Raw genomic sequence first — 20869 nt, 5'->3', positions numbered from 1 at the left:
CGGATTCATGGCTTGATATTAGCCCTACACATTTGTGAGAGGTAAGACGTTATACACATCAAGTTCAAGTTGTGTCATATGCGCAGGATACACATGGTGTACACAGTCCAATGAAATGCTACTAGCATTCCCTCTCGATAATGAACAACAATAAGAAATAAGTAAAAATTAAGCTCAATTGAACAAAATAAACATTTTCATAAGTATAAATACAGGAAGACACTCAATAATTTACAGTACAATATTTACACGAGTGTCGGGGAAAGAGTATTTGGAGAGCAAAGTGTTTAAATTGTGCAGTGTTTAGCAATACCAAAACATGCTCTGCTAGGAATGGTACTTTCTCAGCTCCTGCAAGACAGATTGTATGCTACACCACGCAATGCATATATAACACTAACACCCAAATCAGGTAGGCCTATAGGCAGCACAATATATCAGATTGCCATACAATACAACTTCTGTAAACACTGTTATTAAACTAATTCTCTAAACACTTCATTCCAATGCAGGTGAATGTGTATGGATTTGGGAAAGACAGAAATGGGAACTGGCACCACTACTGGGAAACACTAACCAATAAAAAGCTCAAGACTGGACCACATCCTGGAGACTATGAGTACAATGTCACTAGAAAGCTCTCGGAAATACACAAACTTGAGATATATAAGGGATGGTGATAATCATTCATCCAGATTATTAACGGATTTGCTTCAGAAGTCCCATTTTTTAAATATTGAACAATTTATTTCGACTTAGTCTGTCGAGCACTACATTACATCTTAGAAACACCATTCACACTTTTAAAACGTGTAGATCGGTCTGTATAAACTTGCTTTGATAACATTTATACTTTTAAAACTTTTTTTGACCTTTTAAAAAAACAATTCTACTTTTTGGGGGATTTCTTCCAAATTCCAAAGCTACCATTGTTAAAAACTCCCATGACTTCTAACATTCTAATCACAATAATGTAACACAAATCAGCGAAATTGAGAGCTTTTACCAACAAGTTAGATAAAAATTTAGGCTGCTTCTCTGCTATTCAAATCTGGAATCAGATTCGAAATATCTTCCACCAATCATACTATACAGCTCTTTTAAGCCCGGTTCAGATACAACAGCCAAAATAAGGAAAGACGAGAAGAGACGAAACTAGCCAATTGTAGAATTTTGTGTTGTGGGTACAAAATGGTTTGTTTACAGATTAATGCTATGTAAATGCTTGAGTTGAATAGTACTAGTCACTGGTCATTTTTCACACCTGTCCAGTAACCTCTTTACATACCACACAGAGGAGTGATTTATTAATTGCCATTATCTGTCGGGCACTTAAAGCCTAGCCGGGTGGAAACATAGTTTCCTCTGGTTAGGCTTTAAAGATCCCATGTCTCCTCTATTTTAGACATACAGTGCATTCAGAAATTAATCAGACCCCTTGACTTTTTCCACATTTTTATGGAGTCTTATTCTAAAATGGATTAATCGTTTTTTCCCCCTCACCAATCTACACACAATACCCTATAATGACAAAGCAAAAACAGGTTTTTAGAAATTTAAAAACTGAAATATCACATGTACAGAAGTATTCAGACCCTTTACTCAGTACTTTGTTGAAGCACCTTTGACAGTGATTACAGCTTCGCGTCTTCTTGGGTATGACTTTATAAGCTTGATACACCTGTATTTGGGGAGTTTCTCCCATTCTTCTCTGCATATCCTCTCAAGTTCTGCCAGGTTGGATGGGGAGTATCGCTGCACGCTATTTTCAGGTCTCTCCAGAGATGTTAGATTGGCTTCAAGTCCGGGCTCTGGCTGGGCCACTCAAGGACATTCAGAGACTTGTCCCAAAATATCTCCTGCGTTTGTCTTGGCTGTGTGCTTAGGGTCGTTGTCCTGTTGGAAGGTGAACCTTCCCCCAGTCGAGGAGCAGGCTATCATCAAGGATCTCTGTACTTTGCTCCGTTCATCTTTCCCTCAATCCTAGCTCGTCTCCAAGTCCCCACATCTTGATGCTACCACCACCATGCTTCACCGTAGGGATGGTCCAGGTTTCCTCCAGACGTGGACGCTTGGCATTCAGTCTAAAGAGTTCAATCTTGGTCTCATCAGACGGTCTGAGAGTCCTTTAGGTGCCTTTTGGCAAACTCCAAGCGGGCTGTCTAGGGCCTTTTACTGAGGAGTGGCTTCCATCTGGCCTCTCTACCATAAAGGCCTGATTTGGTGGAGTGCTGCAGAGATGGTTGTCCTTCTAGAAGGTTCTCCATCTCCACAGAGTCACCTCCCTGACCAAGGCCATTCTCCCCCGATTTCTCAGTTTGGCCGGGCGGCCAGCTCTAGGTAAAACTTTTGGTTCCAATCTTCTTCCATTTAAGAATGATGGAGGCCACTGTGTGTCTTGGGACCTTCAATGATGCAGACATTTTTTGTACCCTCCCCAGATCTGTCTCGGAGCTCTACGGACAATTCCTTCGACCTCATGGCTTGGTTTTTGCTTTGACATGCACTGTCAAACTGTGGGACCTTATATGACAGGTGTGTGCCTTTCCAAAAAATCATGCCCCAATCAATTGAATTTACCACAGGTGGACTCCAATCAAGTTGTAAGAAACATCTCAAGGATGATCAATGGAAACAGGATGCACCGGAGCTCAATTTCAAGTCTCATAGCAAAAGGTCTGAATACTTATGTAAATAAAGGTAGTTCTGTTTTCAATTTGCCAAAATGTCTAAAAAACCTGTTTTCACTTTGTCATTATGGGATATTGAGTGTAGATTGATTAGGGAAGAAATTAGGTCTGAATACTTTCAGAATCCACTGTATAGTCTGTGAGAATTGGTTAGAACCTGTTCTCATTTGTATTATTTTTCTAAGGAAATGGAGACAATTATCTTCATCTGTTTTGTAAGTTTGCCTCCCCCTTGGAGGGGTAAGCAGCTCTTTGTGTAGATACGTATATAAAAAGGACTGTGTGATTGTAAAATCTTTGAACCCTCTCCGGTATGTCCTGAGAGAGCCTGTCCGGTATGTCCTGAGAGTTCCTTGCTGGTATGTCCTGAGAGTTCCTGTACGTATGTCCTGAGAGTTCCTTTTCGGTATATTAGGTGTTTTTAAGATGCATAGTTTCAGATTTTCCAAACTCACTTTACTCACTTTACTTCATGTGCAGGAGCTTGCAGGAATGTGTAGTCTTGCTGACCATCATTTTCACTTGTCTGACCGCTTGCATGATGACGAGTTTCTCACACGACTGGCCTATCTGGGTGATGTTTTTTCTCACCTGAATGATCTGAATCTAGGGTTACACAGACTTTCCACAACTATATTCAATGTGCGAGACAAATTTGAGGCTATGATTAAGAAGTTGGAGCTCTTCTCTGTCTGCATTACCAAGGACAACACACAGGTCTTTCCATCATTGTATGATTTTTTTGTGTGCAAATGAACTCATGTTTACGGACAATGTCAAACGTGATATAGCGAAGCACCTGAGTGAGTTGGGTGTGCAATTACGCAGGTACTTTCCCGAAACGGGTGACTCAAACAACTGGATTCGTTATCCCTTTCATGCCCTGCCTCCAGTCCACTTACCGATATCTGAAGAAGAGAGCCTCATCGAAATTGCAACAAGCGGTTCTGTGAAAATTGAATTTAATCAGAAGCCACTGACAGATTTCGATGAGGCTCCTGCCTTGGCAAATCGCGCTGTTAAGACACTGTTGCCCTTTGCAACCACGTGCCTATGTGAGAGTGGATTCTCGGCCCTCACTAGCATGAAAACTAAATACAGGCACAGACTGTGTGTGGAAAATGATTTAAGACTGAGACTCTCTCCAATACAACGCAACATTGCAGAGTCATGTGCATTCTTTCAAGCACACCCTTCTCATTAACCTGTGGTGAGTTATTCACAATTTCCAATGAACAAATAAGGTTTTATATGTAAGGTGGTTAAATAAAGAGCAAAATGATTGATTATTACTAGATTATTATTTGTGCTCTGGTCCTATAAGAGCTCTATGTCACTTCCCACGTTGTGACAAAAACTCACACTCAATTCTTATGTTTAATAAATGTGTGGTATAGTGTGTGTGTGACAGGCTTACAATGATGGCAAAAAACAATATTTGAGAGTACGCTGACCCTGATGCTAGATGTGCAGCTGGAGGTTGAATGTTCGAAGGGGTACGGGACTATAAAAACTTTGTGAACCACTGTATTAGAGGCTAAAAAACATGTCAAACATATCAAACCCTCCAAAAAAAAGTCAATTAATTATTATCCACATGATAATTCACATTTCCTGTTGCGATGTACCGGCAGGATAGAACAGCGGCGTCTGGTAAGACAAGGGGTGGCGGACTATGTATTTTTGGAAACAACAGCCGGTGCGCGATATCTAAGGAAGTCTCGAGCTATTGCTCGCCTGAGGTAGAGTTTCTCATGATAAGCTGCAGGCCACACTACCTACCGCGTGAGTTTTCATCTATATTCTTTGTAGCTGTTTTACATACCATCCCAGTCAGAGGATGGCACTAAGATAGCATTGAATGAGCTGTATTCCACCAAAATCAAACAAGAAAACTTTGGCGCTCCTAGTAGCCGGGTACTTTAATGCAGGGAAACTTAAATCAGTTTTACCAAATTTCTATCAGCATGTTAAATGTGCATTCAGTGGGAAAAGACCTCTGGACAACCTATACTCCACACACAGAGATGCATACAAAGCTCTTCCTCACTCTCCATTTGACAAATCTGACCATAATTCCATCCTCCTGATTCCTGCCTACAAGCAAAAATTAAAGCTAGATCAATAAAAAAGTGGTCAGATGAAGCAGATGCTAAGCTACAGGACTGTTTTGATAGCACAGACTGGAATATGTTCCAGGATTCCTCCAATGGCATTGAGGAGTACACCACATCGGTCATTGGCTTCATCAATAAGTGCATCGATGAGGTTGTCCCCACATTGACCATACGTACATACCCCAACCAGAAGCCATGGATTACAGGCAGCATCCGCACTGAGCTAAAGGCTAGAGCTGCCCCTTTCAAGGAGTCGGACTCTAACCCGGAAGCTTATAAGAAATCCCGCTATGTCCTCCGATGAACCATCAAACAGGCAAAGCGTCAATACAGGACTAAGATCGAGTCGTACTACACTGGCTCTGACGCTCGTTGGATGTGGCAAGACCTGCAAACCATTACATAATACAAAGGGAAGCACAGCCAAGAGCTGCCCAGTGACAACAGCCTACCGGACGAGCTAAACTACTTCTATGCTCGCTTCAAGGCAAATAACACTGAAACATGCATGAGAGCACCAGCTGTTCCGGAAGACAGTGTGATCACGCTCTCCGCAGCTGATGTGAGTAAGACCTTTAGACAGGTCAACATTCACAAGGCCGCAGGGCCAGACGGATTACCAGGACATGTACTGCAGGCATGCGCTAGTGTCTTCACTAACATTTTCAACCTTTCCCTGTCCGAGTCTGCCATACCAACATGTTTTAAGCAGACCACCATAGTGCCTGTGCCCAAGAACACTAAGGTAACCTGCCTAAATGACTACCTACCCGTAGCACTCAAGTCTGTAGCCATGAAGTGCTTTGAAAGGCTGGTCATGGCTCTCATCAACACCATCATCCCAGAAACCCAAGACCAACTCCAATTTGCATACCACCCCAACAGATCCACAGATGATGCAGTCTCTATTGCACTCCACACTGCCCTTCCCCACCTGGACAAATGGAACACCTATGTGAGAATGCTATTCATTGACTACAACTCAGCATTCAACACAATAGTGCCCTCAAAGCTCATCAATAAGCTAAGGACCCTGGAACTAAACACCTCCCTCTGCAACTGGATCCTGGACTTCCTGATGAGGCGCCCCCAGGTGGTAAGGGTAGGTAACAACACATCCCCCACGCTGATCCTCAACACAGGGGCCCCTCAGGGGTGCGTGCTCAGCCCCCTCCTATACTCCCTGTTCACTCATGACTGCACGGCCAGGCACGACTCCAACACCATCATTATATTTACCGATGACACAACAGTGGTAGGCCTGATCACCGACAACAACGAGACAGCCTATAGGGAGGAGGTCAGAGACTTGGCCGTATGGTGCCAGGACAACAACCTCTCCCTCAACGTGATCAAGACAAAGGAGATGATTGTGGACTACAGGAAAAAGAGGACCAAGCACACCCCCATTCTCATCAACATGGCTGCATTGGAGCAGGTTGAGAGCTTCAAGTTCCTTGTTGTCCACATCACCAACAAACTAACATGGTCCAAGCACACCAAGACAGTCGCGAATAGGGCATGACAAAACCTTTTCCCCACCAGGAGACTGAACAGATTTGGCATGGGTCCTCAGATCCTCAAAAGGTTCTACACCTGCACCATCGAGAGTATCCTGACTGGTTGCATCACTGCCTGGTATGGCAACTGCTCGGCCTCCGACCGCAAGGCACTACAGAGGGTAGTGCGTATGGCCCAGTACATCACTGGGGCCAAGCTTCCTGCCATCCAGGATCTCTATACCAGGCGGTGTCAGAGGAAGGCCCTAAGAATTGTCAAAGACTCCAGCCACCCTAGTCATAGACTATTCTCTCTGCTACCACACGGCAAACGGTACCGAAGCGCCAAGTCTATGTCAAGGAGGCTTCTAAACAGCTTCTACCCCCCAAGACATAAGATTCCTGAACATCTAGTCAAATGGCTACCCAGACTATTTGCATTGCATTTTCTAATTAAATCATGCTGTTTATGTATAATATATTCCATGCAGGTATTGGTTCTGAATCCTGTGTTCATGAAATATGTTCATGAAGTCTGGCTTGACTATTACGGCAAATACCCCTCCACAGGATTCATGGCTTTGATATTAGCCCTACACATTTGTGACGAGGTAAGACGTTATACATATCAACACACATCAAGTTCAAGTTGTGTCATATGCGCAGGATACACATGGTGTACACAGTCCAATGAAATGCTTACTAGCAGGTTCCCTCTCGATAATGCAACAACAATAAGAAATAAGTAAAAATTAAGCTCAATTGAACAGAATAAACATTTTCATAAGAATAAATACAGGAAGACACTCAATAATTTACAGTACAATATTTACARGAGTGTCGGGGAAAGAGTATTTGGAGAGCAAAGTGTTTAAATTGTGCAGTGTTTAGCAATACCAAAACATGCTCTGCTAGGAATGGTACTTTCTCAGCTCACTACAAGATAGACTGTACGCATATATAACACTAACACCCAAATCAGGTAGGCCTATAGGCTGCATACATGATATATCACATTGCCATACATAAAACTTCTGTAAACTCTGTTATTAAACAAATTCTCTAAACACTTCATTCCAATGCAGGTGAATGTGTATGGATTTGGGAAAGACAGAAATGGGAACTGGCACCACTACTGGGAAACACTAACCAATAAAAAGCACAAGACTGGACCACACCCTGGAGACTATGAGTACAATGTCACTAGAAAGCTCTCGGAAATACACAAACTTGAGATATATAAGGGATGGTGATAATCATTCATCCAGATTATTAACGGGATTTGCTTCAGAAGTCCCATTTTTTAAAAATATTGAACAATTTATTTCTGACTTTTTAGTCTGTCGAGCACTACATTACATCTTAGAAACACCATTCACACTTTTAAAACGTGTAGATCGGTCTGWATAAACTTGCTTTTGATAACATTTATACTTTTAAAACTTTTTGACCTTTTAAAAAAACAATTCTACTTTTTGGGGGATTTCTTCAAAATTCCAAAGCTACCATTGTTAAAAACTCCCATGACTTCTAACATTCTAATCACAATAATGTAACACAAATCAGCTAAGTTGAGAGCTTTACCAACAAGTTAGATAAAAATTTAGGCTGCTTCTCTGCTATTCAAATCTGGAATCAGATTCGAAATATCTTCCACCAATCARACTATACAGCTCTTTTAAGCCCGGTTCAGATACAACAGCCAAAATAAGGAAAGACGAGAAGAGACGAAACTAGCCAATTGTAGAATTTTGTGTTGTGGGTACAAAATGGTTTTGTTACAGATTAATGCTATGTAAATGCTTGAGTTGAATAGTACTAGTCACTGGTCATTTTTCACACCTGTCCAGTAACCTCTTTACATACCACACAGAGGAGTGATTTATTAATTGCTCATTATCTTTCGGGCACTAAAGCCTAGCCGGGTGGAAACATAGTTTCCTCTGGTTAGGCTTTAAAGATCCCATGTCTCCTCTATTTTAGACATACAGTGCATTCAGAAATTAWTCAGACCCCTTGACTTTTTCCACATTTTGTTATGTTAGTCTTATTCTAAAATGGATTAAATCYTTTTTTCCCCCTCACCAATCTACACACAATACCCTATAATGACAAAGCAAAAACAGGTTTTTAGAAATTTAAAAACTGAAATATCACATGTACAGAAGTATTCAGACCCTTTACTCAGTACTTTGTTGAAGCACCTTTGACAGTGATTACAGCTTCGCGTCTTCTTGGGTATGACTTTATAAGCTTGARACACCTGTATTTGGGGAGTTTCTCCCATTCTTCTCTGCATATCCTCTCAAGTTCTGCCAGGTTGGATGGGGAGTATCGCTGCACGGCTATTTTCAGGTCTCTCCAGAGATGTTAGATTGGCTTCAAGTCCGGGCTCTGGCTGGGCCACTCAAGGACATTCAGAGACTTGTCCCAAAATKWCTCCTGCGTTGTCTTGGCTGTGTGCTTAGGGTCGTTGTCCTGTTGGAAGGTGAACCTTCACCCCAGTCTGAGGAGCAGGCTATCATCAAGGATCTCTGTACTTTGCTCCGTTCATCTTTCCCTCAATCCTAGCTCGTCTCCAAGTCCCCACATCTTGATGCTACCACCACCATGCTTCACCGTAGGGATGGTTCCAGGTTTCCTCCAGACGTGACGCTTGGCATTCAGTCTAAAGAGTTCAATCTTGGTCTCATCAGACGGTCTGAGAGTCCTTTAGGTGCCTTTTGGCAAACTCCAAGCGGGCTGTCTAGGGCCTTTTACTGAGGAGTGGCTTCCATCTGGCCTCTCTACCATAAAGGCCTGATTGGTGGAGTGCTGCAGAGATGGTTGTCCTTCTAGAAGGTTCTCCCATCTCCACAGAGGTCACCTCCCTGACCAAGGCCATTCTCCCCCGATTTCTCAGTTTGGCCGGGCGGCCAGCTCTAGGTAGAAACTTTGTGGTTCCAATCTTCTTCCATTTAAGAATGATGGAGGCCACTGTGTTCTTGGGGACCTTCAATGATGCAGACATTTTTTGTACCCTTCCCCAGATCTGTCTCGGAGCTCTACGGACAATTCCTTCGACCTCATGGCTTGGTTTTTGCTTTGACATGCACTGTCAACTGTGGGACCTTATATAGACAGGTGTGTGCCTTTCCAAAATCATGCCCAATCAATTGAATTTACCACAGGTGGACTCCAATCAAGTTGTAGAAACATRTCAAGGATGATCAATGGAAACAGGATGCACCGGAGCTCAATTTCAAGTCTCATAGCAAAAGGTCTGAATACTTATGTAAATAAGGWAGTTCTGTTTTCAATTTGCCAAAATGTCTAAAAACCTGTTTTCACTTTGTCATTATGGGYTATTGAGTGTAGATTGATTAGGGAAGAAATTAGGTCTGAATACTTTCAGAATSCACTGTATAGTCTGTGAGAATTGGTTAGAACCTGTTCTCATTTGTATTATTTTTCTAAGGAAATGGAGACAATTATCTTCATCTSTTTTGTAAGMTTGCCTCCCCCTTGGAGGGGTAAGCAGCTCTTTGTGTAGATTACGTATATAAAAGGACTGTGTGATTGTAAAATCTTTGAGACCCTCTCCGGTATGTCCTGAGAGAGCCTGTCCGGTATGTCCTGAGAGTTCCTTTCTGGTATGTCCTGAGAGGTCCTTTCTGGTATGTCCTGAGAGTTTCTGTCCGGTATGTCCTGAGAGTTTCTGTCCGGTATGTCCTGAGAGTTTCTGTCCGGTATGTCCTGAGAGTTTCTGTCCGGTATGTCCTGAGAGTTCCTTTTCTGTATATTATGGTGGAAATTACAAGATATGTTATAATAATTTTATTGCATTAAATAGTTGTTTTATGCAACAGAATAAGGGGTTGTTAGAACGCTCATCTGTGTGTGTTCTACTGTTGATGGGCCTCTGGGAGATAACACTGACAGGAGATTTACAATGTCTTTTGGGTGATAAAACCTAAAGAGACCGCATTCCAGAGCATGAGTTAATGTTTCTGTTCCATATGGTACCAGGGAGAGATGARCCCAGGGCCAGACCCTGGTCTCTACACAAAGATAACTGCTTTTACAGCAGATACTGTCTGCTGTGAATTATAGGTATCTTTCATACAAATCTTAACCTTGTGACCCATTGGGCTCATTGGGTGATTCGTCAACCAGCCATCGTTATCGTAGAGCACTCAATCAATTCACTTTATATGTGTGCGTTGTATTGACCTGCTCCCTTATTATTAAGTGAATAAATATTTAGTTTAAGTATAACTCTGACTTGTGTGATAAGTTTGTCTCTCCTCATTTGATAGTAAAGAAATGAACCACCACAATATCATGAGAATTCCTTTCCGGTATGTCCTGAGAGTTACTCTCCGGGTTCATCCTGAGAGTTACTCTCCGGGTTCATCCTGAGAGTTACTCTCCGGGTTCATCCTGAGAGTTACTCTCCGGGGTTTCATCATGAGAGTTACTCTCCGGGTTTCATCTGAGAGTACTCTCCGGGTTCATCCTCGAGAGTTTTACTCCCGTCCTGGTTCTGCTTCTATCCTGAGGTTACTCTCGGTTATCGAGAGTTCCCGTTAATCTAGGTGCTTCTTGCAATTGCTTCAAATAACTCTTATTTAATGAGTCTGCCTGATTCCTCAAACAGTTTTCCTCAACAGTGTTGTAGAACAGCTGACTAAAGACGAGGCATTCAGATCAACAGGATGGCCGAGACGCGTTTCCCACGTTAATGGTGCACTCTTTACAAGTTAAGTGAAGGAAACTTTGAAAGCAAAGTTTTAGCAAGCAAGTGCATAAAATACATGCACCAAAACAAGGACACACATGTGACTTGTCAGATAAATTATCAGCTAGACTAGGATACCTAATTGCACACAAAATGGGGCTAGCTATGTATCTGTTTGGCTAGTAGCTAGCGGCTTGGCTTAAGACAGAACGTCAGCGCGCAGTTCTCTGATTGAATAAACGGACTCACTCATCGCAAGCATTTGGCTAGAATGTGACATGCTGCACTCTTGGAAACTCCAGCAGCCGACATGAGAGCCGTCTAAAACTAGAACCGTTCAGAATCCAAGCCATACTTCGTTAAAACACAAAATAAAACCCATCTCGCTCGGCTGTTGTATCTGACCAGGCTTTAGATAGCCGCCCACCCCCCCCGCCCAAAAAAATAAAACGATCAGAAATGCAAGGAAGGCTTTATCGTTGGGCTTTTTACAGAAATGTTTGTCGATCTCTATGGGATCTCCTGTGGTCAATTGTATCTGTCAGCAATGAAACCGCTTCTCCAAATACTCGATTGCCAAAAGGGTTTTATGTGTCTATTTCATTGGTTTTCATCCCCACACAGGCCTGTGACACTTGTGGAGATGTGGCCTGGGCTAATCAGGTTACTGTTAACTTAGTATCGTTTTGAATTGGTCAATGGTGGTTGGTTTTGGTTTGAAAATGTTACACCTTCAGATTTTATAATGGAAATGAAGGTCTGTTGTTTCTCTCTTCTTATCATGTATGACATTTTCTTATTGTCTAGGCTCTGACGCTAGTAGGCATCTCTTTGTTCATGCTTTGTCTTGTAAATTTACCTTGGGATTTATCCCTCAAATTATGTTTTAATTAATGTCAGTATTGCCTTGGTTAACTTAAGCTTTATACCTTGTATGGGAATCCATTATTTGGAACAAAGTTTATTATTAACACTTGCTTTGAAATGAGCTTCTCAGACCCTTTCTTGATCTTAGTCAGCTAAACACATAAATTTGATTACACATCGTTTTACTATAATGTTAATTGAGTCAGAATATACTTTGTAAAATACTTAGTTAACATATTCATTACATTGTCTTTATTATAGGAGCATGAAGTGTATATATATGATCATACACAGATCCAATCCCCACTCACAGTTCTACAAGCCCTTCAAATCCCTGGAAGGAATTGTGGGAGGTAATACAGGGAGAAGCAAGGATTTCCTTTACAAAAAGTATAATGCAGTCAATGGCTTTTTTCGCAGAGGATGCTGATTTTCATTTCCTCCTCACTTTTGGTCATTGCTATGGGTGAGAATAGGAAGAGTACACTCTCGAAGTCTCTAAGGGTGGAAGTATATACAGGGGGAGAACAAGTTGTTGATTACACTGCTGACAATTGTCGCAGGTTTTTCTACTTATAAAGATGTGAGGTACTTAATTTATCAAGAACAGCTTCAACTGTGAGAGAAGGAATCGGTAAAACAAAAATCCAGAAAATCAGCATTTGATGATTTTTAAGGTAATTAATTTGCATTTTATGCATGACATAAGTATTTGCATCAGCTAACAGAACTAGTAAAATTCCGGCTCACAGAACCCTTAGTTTTTTTTAGAAAGGCCCTCCTGTTCTCCTACTCTTACTGTAATTAACTGCACCTGTTTGAACTCGTTACCTTGTATAAAAGACCCTGTCCCACACACTCAATCAACAGACTCCAACCTCTCCACATATGGCCACGACCTAGAGAGCTGTTGGTAAGGACAATCAAGGGATAAATTTTGTAGACCTGTACAAAGGCTGGGATGGGCTAACAGGACCAAGCCAAGCAGTTGGTGAGAAGGCAACAACTGTTGGCAGAAAAAAAAAAAAAAAAAAAAAAAAAAAAAAAAAAAAAAAAAAAAAAAAAAAAAAAAAAAAAAAAAAACAATTATTAGAAATGGAAGAAGTTCAAGATGACGGTCAATCACCTCGGTCTGGGGCTCCACTGCAAGATATCATTCGTGGGGCATCAATGATCATGAGGAATGTGAGGGATCAGCCTCAGAACTACCACGGAAGGACCTGGTCAATGAACCTGAAGAGCAAGCTGGGACCACAGTTCCAAAGAAAAACCATTAGTACACACTACGCCGTATGGATTAAAATCCTGCAGCGGACGCAAAGGTCCCCCTGCTCAGCCAGCGCAATTCCAGGCCCGTCTGACAGTTTTGCCAATGGACCAATCTGGATGATCCGAGTGAGGGAATGGAGAAGGTCATGTGGTCTGATGAGACAAAAATAGAGCTTTTGCTCTAAACTCACACTCGCCGTGTTTGGAGGAATAAAGGATGAAGTAACAACAAGAACACCATCCCAACCGGTGAAGCATGGAGGTTGGAAACATCATTCTTTGGGGATGCTTTTCTGAAAGGGGACCAGGACGACTGGAAAAACACGTATTGAGGGGAGGATGGATGGGGGCCATGTATCGCGAGATCTTTGACCACAACCTCCTTCCCTCAGTAAGAAGCATTGAAGATGGGTCGTGGCTGGGTCTTCCAGCATGAAACGGACCCGAAACACACAGCCAGGGCAACTAAGGAGCTGGCTCCGTAAGAATAGCATCTCAAGGTCCTGGGAGTGGGCCTAGCCAGTCTCCAGACCTGAACCCAATAGAAAATCTTTGGAGGGAGCCGAAAGTCCGTATTGCCCAGCGACAGCCCCGAAAGCCTTCGAAGGATCTGGAGAAGGTCTGTATGGAGGAGTGGGCCAAAATCCCTGCTGCAGTGTGTGCAAACCTGGTCAAGAACTACAGGAAACGTATGATCTCTGTAATTGCAAACTAAGGTTTCTGTACCAAATATTCAGTTCTGCTTTTCTGATGTATCAAATACTTATGTCATGCAATAAAATGCAAATTAATTACTTAAAAATCATACAATGCGATTTTCTGGATTTTTGTTTTAGATTCCTTCTCTCACAGTTGAAGTGTACCTATGATAAAAATTACAGACCTCTACATGCTTTGTAAGTAGGAAAACCTGCAAAATTGTCAGTGTATCAAATACTTGTTCTCCCCACTGTATGTGGTCAGTTAATAATACAACAGAACATGTTTAACTGAAAATAAACATACAAATACTTAACATACATAACCTGTTGCTGCTTATGACTCAGTCAGGGCTGTGGACTGGAGATAGATGACTGCTCTCTCATCCATTTACTCCTGAACCTGAATGAACTTAGGCTCTGGCAAAGTGCAACTTTGCAGGTTTAGAGAAGGGCCACCTGCACATTTTCTGCAGTTATCTTGTCTCCTGATAAGGTGTGCTTAGATAGCAGATGATAAAACACAGGGCGGTGGCCAGGTTCAGAGAGTTTTAGTGAGTTTAGAAAGAGGCTGGGTGTAATTAAGTGAGTCTGTTCTTCCCCTTCTCTTTCCCTGTACTTCAGACTCATGCCCCTTGTAAAACATGTCAAACATTCTATATACCAGGTTCACATAGGGTTTTTCAGTATATTTCTCTTCAGGAGAACTTACAAGTGTTCAACCAAAATTCAGACAATAGACACTTCAGTAAATTAAATGTTTGTGGCCTTTTAAAGTGCATCCTTTCTAACCATGACGAACCTACTAAACCCAAATAGGAAAACTCCACACAATAAATCAGGCATGGTATTAACACCACTAACAAATATTCATAAGTATTGATGGGTGGGGTGTGTGTGTATGCAGGTGTCTGTGTGGTAAAACGTAGAACAAAAACAACAAATGGCCAGGCCTTACATCATTTGGATGCTCCCTTAACAGCCGGATCCGGGTACCTTATTACTTTATAGTACTGCAGAGTCTCACTAACTGCTCTCCCAAGGCCCCTGCATCAGGAAGCTTTTCAAAGGGAGAGATACAGAATCATTGTTAAACTNTTTCAAAGGGAGAGATACAGAATCATTGTTAAACTCATCAGAAAACTTGGTAGTGGACATTCCATCAGTCCTGGAAGAGAAAATATACATGTACTTAGTTATCACTATGCTACATCTTAATCAGTCCTCACCAGTCTCAATCTTAATCAGTTCTAAAAATGCAACATTCAGTATTACTATGCCTATATGTACCATCCTCCCCTATTGAAACAAGCTTACTGCATTTTGGGCAGGAAGCCTTGATAAAACCATGTGTATATGATCATACTGGAGACACATCAGGTGATACTGGGTCCCTTTAAGCAAAATAGGCATCTTTTAAAGTAAACAATCCCAAAGTCCCTTTCTTGTAATCGTATCATCTAGACCTGTTGCATTTACGTATGGCTTGTGTTCTGTACTTTCTGTCCCTGGGACATCAACTAGTCAAAATAGGAACACATCTGCTAGCACCTTCAAACAGTTGGCGCTGGCTTATCAGCTCTTTCTTTTTTTCCACAGCCCTGGTTATAAAAACATTTATTTGTATCTATTTCAATAGTGGACAGCGTTCCACGTAATGGAAACAGATTATTGGTGTAGATGACGTTACCTTCTTACTTAAATCACTGGTGTTATTCACACTATCGAATTGAGAAATAATAATTGGAAATAGTAAAAAATGTATCTTATTAAATTATTCAGACCTCTGTTCCAAAGTTTCCCACTGCGTCCCTTACAGCCAGAGTTCAGTGAGTACCACTCTTATCTATGGGTCCACAGGAAGCTTATCTTTAACCTAAACACCAGATGGCAGTCTCTAATCAGTCCCATGGCTCAATCCCTCTGTTCGTCACGTGACCTTGTATTGCAACCTTAGTTTCTTCAAATTACTTGGATATTGCATTATTAGACTGCTATCTGAAAGCCCCTAATAACGTATTACCATTCACATACTGTCAACACTTATTCAATTTGACATCAACTGACAGACCATGAGTACCATGAATCTTTCCATTCTACTTTTGTCATCACTGTCTTTGTTACTTTCACTGTTCTCCATATCTGTTTCCTTCAACTAGGACCTTTTACTTTCTTCCCAATAAGAAAACCCTCTCAACCACTACTGCTAATACACATGGGTCACTCTCAAACAATGTTTTGCTTTTACCACTACTGTAAGATTTAAAAACAAACAAAACAAACATGATAACGTCTGTTCACCGGGATGCCATTGTCCACTTTAACTTTCACCTTATTTGAAAGCATTGTTTGCATTTTAGTCTACCCTAATGATGTTACTCTAAATATATATGACCAATTTCCATTGGATGTTCACTTTCTGCTTCACACTCATTAAATGTCTATTTTGAGATTAACATGTAATGCGCTGAAATTCTAAAATACATTGGCCAATTCAGAAGGGGAGAGATACACTTTGGAGGGAACTTCCCTTTTAAGGTACTGTAGCTCTAGAGACTAGACAGTTTCTTTCTAGGATCAACATGTATTATATCTTGGCTAGCACTGTCTATCAGCCTGCTGCCATTGGAGTGCTCTGTCCATAATGAGTCTGGCACCTGAGACAGAATAGACTGAGACAGAGACAGTTTCTACTCCGTCTCGGGGAGTGGTTACATTTTGCCCACTACTCACGAATAGGTTCAGAGCTTCATTGTTGGGGATATCAAGAAAAACTCCATCACTACAATACATTGTAGCCTTAAGTTTTATGTACAAGTCTCAACCTAGCAAGTTAAATGGTTGAGTGGGTGAATACAGAAAACAATGTTCAACATTCATTGGTCCTATTGAATAGGGCATTGGTTTTGCTTCTAAATGTATTACTGGGGTGGTCTTCCTTTAATTCTTGAGGAAGGCTCTGATTTAACATGGCAATTCTATATTTCGTTGGGACTTGTTTTAAAACCATAGAACATGTGCCAATCTCTGTCTGACACTCTAGTTCCCAGACCCTCTAGACAGTCATTTAACCGTATCATTATCACATGATCCGTAAGGGCACCACTGAACATTTCTCAGAATGCTTTTCACACCACTTATCATCTCTCTTTATCCAACTACGTCTCTCAGCCCACACAATTATATCCGTCCACGGGTCTATCAAATCTCTCTTTATCCAACTACGTCTCTCAGCCCACACAATTATATCAACTTCATTAACCGTACCTTCAATGCAGGCCAACCGATTCCTACTGTAAAGTAGTCTAAACTATGTATATTCAACGTAGGCTATCTGATTCCTACTAATAAATATAGTATCACAATTACAGTCAACCTTTCCCCTATGACCAACCTAACAATTACAGTAAACTTTTCCCCTATTACCAATCTAACAATTACAGTCAACCTTTCCCCTATTACCAACCTAACAATACAGTAACAATTTCCCCTATTACCACTCATAACAATAAGCAGTCCGTTTCCCCCTATACGCAACCTACAATTACAATCAACTTTCCCATTGACAACCTAACAATAACAGTCCACCTTTCCCTATTACACTAAAACATTACCAGTCATCATTCCCTTTACCAACCCTAAGCTTTACAGTCCAACCTTTCCCTATTACGAACCTACATACAGTCAAGCTTTCCCCTATTCCAGACTAACAATTACAGTCAACATTTCCCATAATGACGGCAACCTAAATCAGTACTTTCATTCAGAGTCAACACTTAGTCCACCCTATTCACCTACAATTCAGTCACCTTTCCACTGATGACGAACCACAATTACAGTCACTTTCCCCTATTACCGAGCTAACATTAACAGTCAACCTTTCCCTATTGACACCTAAAATTTCTAGCAACCTCTTCGCCCTAGTCCATCGCTAAGAATTAACAGTCATACCTTTCCCTGATGTACCAACCTAACAATTACAGTCAACCTTCCGCCATTCCATCCAATTACAGTACTTCCACTACCAAGCTAACAATTACAGTCAACCTTTCCCTAGACCAAACCTAACAATTAACAGGTCAACTTTCCTCATATGACCACCAACATACAGTCAACCGTTCCTTCCAACCTATATTCCCTATAAACTACAATTAACAGTCCAACTCCCTGTAATTATCTTCAACCTGTCTGTCACGTTCCCTGAACCTGGTTTTCTGTTAGTTTTTGTTGTGTGAGCGCTGTAGGACGTGAGTTTGGGTGGCAGTCTATTGATTTCTTTTCTATGTTGGTGGTACCTCAATATGGTTCCTCAATTAGAGCAGTGGTTTCATAACTCCTCTGATTGAGAGATATATTAAGGTAGTGGAGGTCAACTTGTTTGTTTTGGTGGTTGTCTCCTTGTTTAGTGTCTGTCTATGTTGCACCATACGGGACTGTTCGGTTTTGTTTGTTCATTTTCTTCGTTCGTTTTTTATGTAGTCATTTCCCTGTTCATGCGTTCTTCGTGTTACATGTAAGTTCTTACGTCAGGTCTGTTACATTCGTTTGTTATTTGTTAGTTAATTCAAGTATAGTTGTTTTTTGTCTTCGTTGTTTGTCGTGTCTAAATAAATATCATGTCTAAGTATCACGCGCGTCTTGTTCAATCCATGTCCTCTCTTCGAATGAAGAGGAAGAGGAGAAACCGTTCACCTTCTCCTTACTTTTACCAATTTCATTAAACAAATCTCTTCCTTACCCTCTCATGTGTGCAAACCGATTATATATATATATACAGTGGGGAGAACAAGTATTTGATACACTGCCGATTTTGGCAGGTTTTCCTACTTACAAAGCATGTAGAGGTGCTGTAATTTTATCATAGGTACACTTCAACTGTGAGAGACGGAATCTAAAACAAAATCAGAAAATCACATTGTTCTGATTTTTAAGTAAATAATTTGCATTTTATTGCATGACATAAGTATTTGATCACCTAACAACCAGTAAGAATTCCGGCTCTCACAGACCTGTTTAGTTTTTCTTTAAGAAGCCCTCCTGTTTCTTCACTCATTACCTGTATTAACTGCACTGTTTTGAACTCTTACCTGTATAAAGACACCTGTCCACACCTCAATCAAACAGACTCCAACCTCTCCAAATGGCCAAGACCAGAGAGCTGTGTAAGAACATCAGGATACAATTGTAGACCTGCACAGGCTGGGATGGGCTACAGGACAATAGGCAAGCAGCTTGGTGAGAAGGCAACAACTGTTGGCGCAATTATTAGAAAATGGAAGAGTTCAAGATGACGGTTAATCACCCTCGGTCTGGGCCTCCATGCAAGATCTCACCTCGTGGGCATCAATGACCATGAGGAAGGTGAGGGATCAGCCAGAACCACACGCAGGACCTGGTCAATGACCTGAGAGAGCTGGGACCACAGTCTCAAAGAAAACCATTAGTAACACACCCATGCCGTCATGGATTAAAATCCTGCAGCGCACGCAAGGTCCCCCTGCTCAAGCCAGCGCATGTCCAGGCCCGTCTGAAGTTTGCCAATGACCATCTGGATGATCCAGAGGAGGAATGGGAGAAGGTCATGTGGTCTGATGAGACAAAAATAGAGCTTTTTTGTCTAAACTCACTCGCCGTGTTTGGAGGAAGAAGAAGGATGAGTACAACCCTAAGAACACCATCCAACCGTGAAGCATGGAGGTGGAAACATCATTCTTTGGGGATGCTTTTCTGCAAAGGGGACAGGACGACTGCACCGTATTGAGGGGAGGATGGATGGGGCCATGTATCGCGAGATCTTGGCCAACAACCTCCTTCCCTCAGTAAGAGCATTGAAGATGGGTCGTGGCTGGTTCTTCCAGCATGCACGACCCGAAACACACAGCCAGGGCAACTAAGGAGTGGCTCCGTAAGAAGCATCTCAAGGTCCTGGAGTGGCCTAGCCAGTCTCCAGACCTGAACCCAATAGAAAATCTTTGGAGGGAGCTGAAAGTCCGTATGCCCAGCGACAGCCCCGAAACCTGAAGGATCTGGAGAAGGTCTGATGGAGGAGTGGGCCAAAATCCCTGCTGCAGTGTGTGCAAACCTGGTCAAGAACTACAGGAACGTATGATCTCTGTAATTGCACACAAGGTTTCTGTACCAAATATTAAGTTCTGCTTTTCTGATGTATCAAATACTTTTGTCATGCCAATAAATGCAAAATTAATTTACTTAAAAATCATACAATGTGATTTTCTGGATTTTTGTTTTAGATTCCGTCTCTCACAGTTGAAGTGTACCTATGATAAAAATTACAGACCTCTACATGCTTTGTAAGTAGGAAAACTTGCAAAATCGGCAGTGTATCAAATACTTGTTCTCCCCACTGTATATATATATGTAATAATAATTATCTTGTTGAAGGCTATCCGATTCCTACTGGCAGGCTACCTGATTCCTGATATCACGTGATTGTAGGTAAACCGATCCCTACGTGTGGGCAAACCGATTCCCACTACTGGAAACACCACTGTGCTCCCATTGATCAATGTTAACCAGACAGATTCATTATTATAGGAAAATAGTTCTGCCAAATTGAACCTCAAAATATTGTGGATGATTATGACAAGAGATCTTTCACTATTAAGGCTCTGCTGGAAAGCAGACAGTCCCTCACAGATATTTTTTTATTAAGGTCTCTTACCTTTTAAAGTTGTGGCCAGAGGGATGTCTGAGTCCAAGCCTAGAGAAACGGATCAGAAAGTCAGGACGCTCTCATCTGGTTCACGGCAATAAATGTTGTGGAAAATTAGATCAGAATATTAGGGCAGAGACTATTTAATTGTATAATAGAAACATATTTAATCAAGCAGCTGCAGATCTACAGTGCAGCCTTATTCAAACATTTATTAAATTGTTTTTTCCCCCTTCAATCTACACAGAATACCCCATAAAAACATGTTCTTAGGAATTTTTGAAAATGTATAAATAGGTTGGATGGGGAGTGTTGCTGCATAGTTATTTTCAGGTC

The 20869-nt window shown here is 41.5% G+C and overlaps 1 pseudogene; it reads left to right on the top strand.

Moving 5' to 3' along the window:
* LOC112072865 (CMP-N-acetylneuraminate-beta-galactosamide-alpha-2,3-sialyltransferase 1-like) overlaps window positions 1-10563 on the top strand; it is a 32617-nt pseudogene extending 22054 nt beyond the window's left edge.
* Window positions 10564-20869: the final 10306 nt, after the last annotated feature.

Source organism: Salvelinus sp. IW2-2015, unplaced genomic scaffold, assembly GCF_002910315.2.
Source record: "Salvelinus sp. IW2-2015 unplaced genomic scaffold, ASM291031v2 Un_scaffold2068, whole genome shotgun sequence".
In the NCBI taxonomy this organism is placed as follows: Eukaryota; Metazoa; Chordata; class Actinopteri; order Salmoniformes; family Salmonidae; genus Salvelinus; species Salvelinus sp. IW2-2015.
This window is presented reverse-complemented; position numbering and strand designations above follow the sequence as displayed.